At 44.0% G+C, this 8,905-nt stretch overlaps 1 pseudogene; it reads left to right on the top strand.

The window, feature by feature from the left end:
• Positions 1-5,724: 5,724 nt before the first annotated feature.
• On the top strand, positions 5,725-5,844 carry LOC134959043 (5S ribosomal RNA; annotated as a pseudogene).
• Positions 5,845-8,905: the final 3,061 nt, after the last annotated feature.

Below are 8,905 nucleotides of genomic sequence, written 5' to 3'. Positions count from 1 at the left end.
TTCCCCTCATCAGGCTTTTGCAGAAGAAGCTGGAGGCATTGAAGAAAGAGCTAAAAGGGAGCGATTCCGCTAGGCATGTGGGACTTGTGGATGCAGACCTTAATTCGCTTAACAAGGATTCACGGGTGGTCAATCTGTTGAAATCAGAGCACTACATTTTGGCCACCGTGCTCGATCCTAGATTTAAAGCCTACCTTGGATCTCTCTTTCCGGCAGACACAGGTCTGCTGGGGTTGAAAGACCTGCTGGTGAGAAAATTGTCAAGTCAAGCGGAACGCGACCTGTCAACATCTCCTCCTTCACATTCTCCCGCAACTGGGGGTGCGAGGAAAAGGCTCAGAATTCCGAGCCCACCCGCTGGCGGTGATGCAGGGCAGTCTGGAGCGACTGCTGATGCTGACATCTGGTCCGGACTGAAGGACCTGAAAATATTACGGACATGTCGTCTACTGTCACTGCATATGATTCTCTCAACATTGATAGAATGGTGGAGGATTATATGAGTGACCGCATCCAAGTAGGCACGTTACACAGTCCGTACTTATACTGGCAGGAAAAAGAGGCAATTTGGAGGCCCTTGCACAAACTGGCTTTATTCTACCTAAGTTGCCCTCCCACAAGTGTGTACTCCGAAAGAGTGTTTAGTGCCGCCGCTCACCTTGTCAGCAATCGGCGTACGAGGTTACATCCAGAAAATGTGGAGAAGATGATGTTCATTAAAATGAATTATAATCAATTCCTCCGCGGAGACATTGACCAGCAGCAATTGCCTCCACAAAGTACACAGGGAGCTGAGATGGTGGATTCCAGTGGGGACGAATTGATAATCTGTGAGGAGGGGGATGTACACGGTGATATATCGGAGGGTGAAGATGAGGTGGACATCTTGCCTCTGTAGAGCCAGTTTGTGCAAGGAGAGATTAATTGCTTCTTTTTTGGGGGGGGTCCAAACCAACCCGTCATATCAGTCACAGTCGTGTGGCAGACCATGTCACTGAAATGATGGGTTGGTTAAAGTGTGCATGTCCTGTTTTGTTTATACAACATAAGGGTGGGTGGGAGGGCCCAAGGACAATTCCATCTTGCACCTCTTTTTTCTTTTCTTTTTCTTTGCATCATGTGCTGATTGGGGAGGGTTTTTTGGAACGGACATCCTGCGTGACACTGCAGTGCCACTCCTAGATGGGCCCGGTGTTTGTGTCGGCCACTAGGGTCGCTAATCTTACTCACACAGTCAGCTACCTCATTGCGCCTCTTTTTTTCTTTGCGTCATGTGCTGTTTGGGGAGGGTTTTTTGGAAGGGACATCCTGCGTGACACTGCAGTGCCACTCCTAGATGGGCCCGGTGTTTGTGTCGGCCACTAGGGTCGCTAATCTTACTCACACAGTCAGCTACCTCATTGCGCCTCTTTTTTTCTTTGCGTCATGTGCTGTTTGGGGAGGGTTTTTTGGAAGGGACATCCTGCGTGACACTGCAGTGCCACTCCTAGATGGGCCCGGTGTTTGTGTCGGCCACTAGGGTCGCTAATCTTACTCACACAGTCAGCTACCTCATTGCGCCTCTTTTTTTCTTTGCGTCATGTGCTGTTTGGGGAGGGTTTTTTGGAAGGGACATCCTGCGTGACACTGCAGTGCCACTCCTAGATGTGCCCGGTGTTTGTGTCGGCCACTAGGGTCGCTAATCTTACTCACACAGCTACCTCATTGCGCCTCTTTTTTTCTTTGCGTCATGTGCTGTTTGGGGAGGGTTTTTTGGAAGGGCCATCCTGCGTGACACTGCAGTGCCACTCCTAGATGGGCCCGGTGTTTGTGTCGGCCACTAGGGTCGCTAATCTTACTCACACAGCTACCTCATTGCGCCTCTTTTTTTCTTTGCGTCATGTGCTGTTTGGGGAGGGTTTTTTGGAAGGGACATCCTGCGTGACACTGCAGTGCCACTCCTAGATGGGCCCGGTGTTTGTTTCGGCCACTAGGGTCGCTAATCTTACTCACACAGTCAGCTACCTCATTGCGCCTCTTTTTTTCTTTGCGTCATGTGCTGTTTGGGGAGGGTTTTTTGGAAGGGCCATCCTGCGTGACACTGCAGTGCCACTCCTAGATGGGCCCGGTGTTTGTGTCGGCCACTAGGGTCGCTAATCTTACTCACACAGCTACCTCATTGCGCCTCTTTTTTTCTTTGCGTCATGTGCTGTTTGGGGAGGGTTTTTTGGAAGGGCCATCCTGCGTGACACTGCAGTGCCACTCCTAGATGGGCCCGGTGTTTGTGTCGGCCACTAGGGTCGCTAATCTTACTCACACAGCTACCTCATTGCGCCTCTTTTTTTCTTTGCGTCATGTGCTGTTTGGGGAGGGTTTTTTGGAAGGGACATCCTGCGTGACACTGCAGTGCCACTCCTAGATGGGCCCGGTGTTTGTGTCGGCCACTAGGGTCGCTTATCTTACTCACACAGCGACCTCGGTGCAAATTTTAGGACTAAAAATAATATTGTGAGGTGTGAGGTATTCAGAATAGACTGAAAATGAGTGTAAATTATGGTTTTTGAGGTTAATAATACTTTGGGATCAAAATGACCCCCAAATTCTATGATTTAAGCTGTTTTTTAGTGTTTTTGGAAAAAAACACCCGAATCCAAAACACACCCGAATCCGACAAAAAAAATTCGGTGAGGTTTTGCCAAAACGCGTTCGAACCCAAAACACGGCCGCGGAACCGAACCCAAAACCAAAACACAAAACCCGAAAAAATTCAGGCGCTCATCTCTAATATATATATATATATATATATATATATATATATATATAGTGGATTTACACTATATAAGGGCCCAGACTATATTTATCTCACTTAAGGGGCGAGAAAGCGCTGGGAGGAGGCGTAGCTTAGTCCTAAGAACGGAGTCAGCGCCATTTCCCTCACATTCCCGCCAGAACTTACTGTATTGTAAGATGGAGGGGGGGCACAGTGTTTTTACTGCTATATGGTTGTCATATAGCATTATGTTGGATAACGGATGCATAATCCATGTTGTAATACATACATTCACTGTTTCCCTGTTAATTTACCCACTATTGGTTGTCGACATGTGTCGACGGGTGTGGGGGCTTAATTACGAGCGGTTGTGGGGATATCTGGTGGCTGCGCCGACACACGGCGGTACTTGATTCGGAAAATTAAGTATTACCAAGTTGGTTTTGGTGTGCTTAAAACAGTTAACACATTCGGGAAGTCACAGTGGTTTGTGGATGCCCTGTCGGCATCAACAGTATTTCCTGGGTAAAAAATTGTCAGGCAGTTATTGCCTTGTACCTATATATATATGTATATATTCAGGTGTTTGTGGGGGGAGTCTTATCAAAATTGTATTTGTATGCTTCCCTCAGACCTCTCGGGGTTCCCAGTTAGTATTATTTTTTGCCCGATTACTATCCCTTGCTGTCGACATTTACTAAAGATTTCTGTCGACCATAACGTTCCAGGTAGATCCACATCGGGAGCATGTCAGTACATGATCATACACATTCACAACACATTACTGTCTCTAGGGACCTGGCTGGTCGGGGCAATCCACTTGCATATAGGTTATGTCTATATGTTTATATATGTAGATATGGGTTTATATATGCATGAGTTGGATATATGTGTTTTATTGTGTGTTGCAGGATGTTTATAAATGAATGCTGAAATAATGGTATTCTTAACATGTGCTGGTCGCTCTGTTGATTAAGCTCTAGATTGGCCGTGACGAGTTGGTTTCGATCCTCTCAAGGAGTCCGAATATTATTCTCTTCACAACGCGGAGAGAAAATTATGACAGTCAACTCCTGGTCGACGCAGAGCCCAGTCGCAAAGGATCAGACACAGGCAGCTAAGTGAAATTTTATTTCTATATTTTGACCTTATTTGCACTGTATGCACTTGAGAAAGTGTTGTATTCGGTAGGCATCCGACAGTATTACCCTACCCAGAGTGGGTAGCCTTGCCTATGTTTGTTCTACCTTATAACATTACAGCAGGCTGCCACGTGACAGCAGGAGGTGTGACCCAGAGCCGGATTAAGGCTTCGGGGGGCCCGGGGTACTTAAAACAAGGGCGCCCTAAGGTCTAAAATTAAATTTATATATATATATATATATATATTTACACACACACACACACACACACACACACACACACAGCAGAATAGCTTGGCACTCAGGACAAAACTGCAAAATGTAGGGTGCCTTCCCAAAGAAATTAATAATCACCAGTGTGTTACGTATAAGAATGAGGCGACACTCCAGTGTAAATCAAGAATCCTCTGTATTAATAATTCAGCATAATTCCAAACATGTCAACGTTTCTAGGTCCGCAGACCTTTTCGCAGGACGTACAGCAAAGTGACTTTGCTGTACGCCCTGACAAAAAGATGGGAGGAAACTTACATCTACAATGATCACCCTTTTAAGAATTTTATTGTGTTTTATAAGCGGTACATCGATGATATCCTGATGATCTGGGATGGTACAATGGAAGATTTTAATGATTTTTTTACTGAATATCTGGCACATAATGAACTGAATCTCACATTTACTTCAAAAGTTGACAAGGTACAAATTGAATTCTTGGACCTCATCCTGGTGGGGAAAGAAAATAGAATCATCACGAGGAATTACATCAAACCAGTAGACACCAACAGCTACTTGGATTACAGGAGTAATCACTTAAAACAGTGGAAAAACAACATCCCCTATTCCCAGTTCCATAGAATCAGAAGGAATTGCAGCGAAATAGAGGAATGCAATGACCAACTGGAGAAATACAGAAATAGATTCCTGGATAAGAAATATCCCATGAACATTCTTGACAAGGCGGTCACTAAGACAAGAACTTTGGAGAGAAATGACCTTCTAATGTACAAGAACAGGGAAACGAAAAAGGACTCCACTGCTTTCATCACGACCTACAGCAGACATGAGAAAATCATCCGACAATCAATGAAAACTCATTGGAACATCTTATTAATGGACCCTGTTTTAAAAGACATATTACCACCACAACCTGAAATTATTTTTAAGAAGTCCAAAAATCTTAAGGACTTAGTGGCACCAAGCATGCTGAGATCCGTAAACAACAAGAAAGAACCCCTCATCAGGTGTGTAGGTAGTTATAAGTGTGGACACTGTAACATCTGCAAGTATTTACATCCAAACCGGAAGACTTTCTCTGCAACAGGTGATATGAAAGAATTCAAGATAAAAGAATACATGAACTGCAATTCAACCTCTGTGATTTACCTTCTGGAATGTGATTGTGGTAAAAAATATATTGGGAAGACAAAGAGACAGCTAAAACTGAGGATCCAAGAGCACGTTCGGAACATCAAAAATAAGGTGGAAACACATGCAGTTTCTAAGCATTTCCTGTTATACCATAACTCCAATCCTGAGGCCTTAACATACAAAGCCATAGAACATGTCACACTTGGCGAAAGAAGTGGCGATCTGGCGAATCTGCTATCCAGAAGGGAAATGTTTTGGATATTTCAATTGAGGACGATGCATCCGGCTGGTTTCAACGAAAGCTATGAAATGTCTCCTTTTCTTTAAATCCTTAAATATTTCTTGATAACCCCCCCCCCTCTCCCCCCCCTAATAAACACTGTGGTGTTTGGGAATGGCGCTTTATTCTTATTTCTAGGTTACATTTCAGTTGTGAAAAAACCTCTGGTGAACTGGTGCTAAGTAGACTACAGCCATACCAAAATGGAACGCCCACTCTCGTCCGATCGTGGAAGCTAAGCATTTTTATGGGCCTGGCCAGTATCAAGGAGGGCGACCTCCGGAGAAGACTAGGTGCTGTAGAAACAGTGCATGCACATAAGAGTTCCTAAACCAGTGAAACAGCTGTAAACCAAATAATTCATCACCATTCACTCACACAACCCCTAAACACCCCTGGGCTTCACCTTTCTCTTATGATGTATGGATATTATCCAATGCACTACTTACAAGACACATTAACGCAGCACTCACACTCTCGCACAAATTAAAAATACCTAAGTGATGTAAGAGATTTAGCACAGGCACTTTAACAATTATTTTCTTAACATAATTTATATATTATATATTTATTATATATATATATATTATATATTTTTTTTATTAATATCTTTTATTAATATTTTACGTATACAACAATGGCAATCTCTCTGATTGAAATGAATACATATCTGGTTATAAATAAGTCCGTCATGATTTTCTGGTAATATATATATTTTTTATTTCCTCCATATGTTTTCTGGAAAACTTTATACTCATATATTGTCCAAATGAAGAAGTCACAGACTATAATCTCAAAAAGAAATAATGATTTGCCATTGGGACCCATTATTGAAGGAATGCTGTCAGAAACACTATTTGCGGTTCACGTGCGTCTCAAGACTAGATCCCGGATATCATCCGCTGAATGGAATTCCTAAAGGAAGTGACGCGCAGAGAGTTCCGATCCCAGAATGCGTTCCACGATGTACAGAGCTTCCGGGTTCCCATACGCAACGTGACGACGCGAACGTGACATCCGGCGAGAGTATTGTAACTTCCGGGACGTGATACCCTTCGCGGGAGCAGGCGCAAGCGCAGAAGGGCCCTTGAAGAGACTTCCGTCACCTGAGCACGTACACAAGAGCGGGCGCAAGCGCAGAAGAGCCCGTCACACCACAGGAAGTGGGGCGGAAGTACTTGCTGCCAGTATATTTGTGAACAATCAATCGATTACACTCACCAAACCACTCGTTTTATAATTTGGTGTTAACGATTAGCTTTGTTTTAAGACATTTATATCACCCATATTTAATTTGTTTAAATTTGAAACACACGAAGATTGTTGCTTTCCCCAAGCATCACTGTGGGAGGAAGTGATGTCACACATAGTCTTCTAATTGACAGTGGTATAAATTGGAGCCACTCGTTTTATAATTTGGTGTTAACGATTAGCTTTGTTTTAAGACATTTATATCACCCATATTTAATTTGTTTAAATTTGAAACACACGAAGATTGTTGCTTTCCCCAAGCATCACTGTGGGAGGAAGTGATGTCACACATAGTCTTCTAATTGACAGTGGTATAAATTGGAGCCCTGTCTCAGTACCACACTACCCTTGATGAAGTCCTGAAGGACGAAACGCATTGGGCATTCCATGATCTTTCCCAGATCAACCTCCTGTACCTAAGATAAGCACTTTATATACATATACTACTAATCGATGTGCACCTTGTACTTTTATATTTTTCTTTTTAATCAAAATTTTGTCCATTTTATATGAATTCTTATGTTTGAGCATTTTTTCTTAAACTAAAGTGTATTACCATTTTTTAAATCGTGTAAAATAAATATGCATTTTTTTTATATATAAAATCTTTTTACGTTCCTTTACTATAGACACCATTGGTCGCTCGTGCCCATATTCTTGGTTTTTATAACACTTTTTACAGCAATTTACCACTGCTGTTTTTATTTAGGGGCCTGCTGACACCCTTTGTACCAAGGGAGTGTAAATTTGGACATACATTGTACATATTTGTGAGGGCTAACCTACCACAAGTGGCGCTATTTTTTCCTTTTTTTACATATATATATATATATATATATATATACCCATAATATTAACTTTAATTTTAATAACAAAAAAGGTAATGCAGCCTGTCTTACTTTGCACTGCTGTGCTGATGGGAGACAGGCTGTGATGAGTGGCAGACACACACAGAACAGGAGGAGAGCACGTTCCTCTCTCCTCCGCCAGTTATTACAACAACCTCCAGTCCACTCGCGCCGAGGCTCTGCATGCCCGGGATCCCGCCTCCTTTCTCCCCTGCAGCCTGCGCTCCAACCAGTCACGGAGCCGCAGGCTGCAGATTCACATATCATTGGACAGCAGTGCCGTCATTTGGCTCGGCTGCCCACTAAAAGTCTGTAGCACTGGCGGCTGCTTGTCTTGATGGCTGTCAGTGGGGTGAGCAGGGAGCGCACGTCGCAGATCGGATCGGTAATAGAGATCCAATCTGCGGTGGGTGGCGGGGGGCCCTCTTACAGCATGGGGCCCAGGGGTACTTATCCCCAGAGCCCCCCCCCTTAATCCGGCTCTGGTGTGACCGGAAAGATGCGGAGGATGTCTCAGGGAGATGCTGGTGGGAGGTATACAGCTGTGGGTGTGGCCTCTGTTCAGTCAATCTCAGCGGATTCCTCTGGTATGTCTAATTTTGTGATTTAGCCTCGCTCACGACGGTTGGTGATGCATTCTTTTGTGGGGTGCAGTCATTTTTAACCGGTTCGATACCGTTCTTTTTTCTTTTCCTTTTTCTGTACAGACAGTGAAAGGTGAAAAGGTAAGTGGTCTGCGGTCTTGTTAGGTTCGCAGAAGTGGATGTCGTTTCTGTTTCCACTACATCCACCACTTGTCGCGGAGTCTATCTGGCGGGTTCCCACTCCGGTGACCACTTGTCTGATAAGTTTCTGTTAGTCCAGGAATAGACTAGGACCTGTGAGTTATTCATAAAATCTAAAGGGGGACATTCTGATTTCCGGTTGTCTACCTTTACTGTTTTTCTAATAGTCCTTGCCGTTCCCTTCTGGAAGGGGAGATAGTACGCGATACCATACAGAAGTGCGTCAGGTTCAGGACAGTCTCTGGCTGTTCCAGTATTAAGGTACAAATCGTTGTTTCTCTCTGACTGTTTTTAGACACAGGGATTGGCTGTTGTTCCCAACAACGCAGACGTCGAAAGTGGGTTTCAGACTAGATGCGGACCGGTTGTGGTTCGGTGTTTTTCCTGTGGAAAGAGATCTGAGGATCCAGAGTTGGATCGGGTTTGAGGTGACACCTCATCAATATGTTCCGTTTATAAAACAGATGGCTGCGGCCTAAGGG

The sequence above is a fragment of the Pseudophryne corroboree genome, chromosome 9, assembly GCF_028390025.1.
Source record: "Pseudophryne corroboree isolate aPseCor3 chromosome 9, aPseCor3.hap2, whole genome shotgun sequence".
Classification (NCBI taxonomy): domain Eukaryota; kingdom Metazoa; phylum Chordata; class Amphibia; order Anura; family Myobatrachidae; genus Pseudophryne; species Pseudophryne corroboree.
This window is presented reverse-complemented; position numbering and strand designations above follow the sequence as displayed.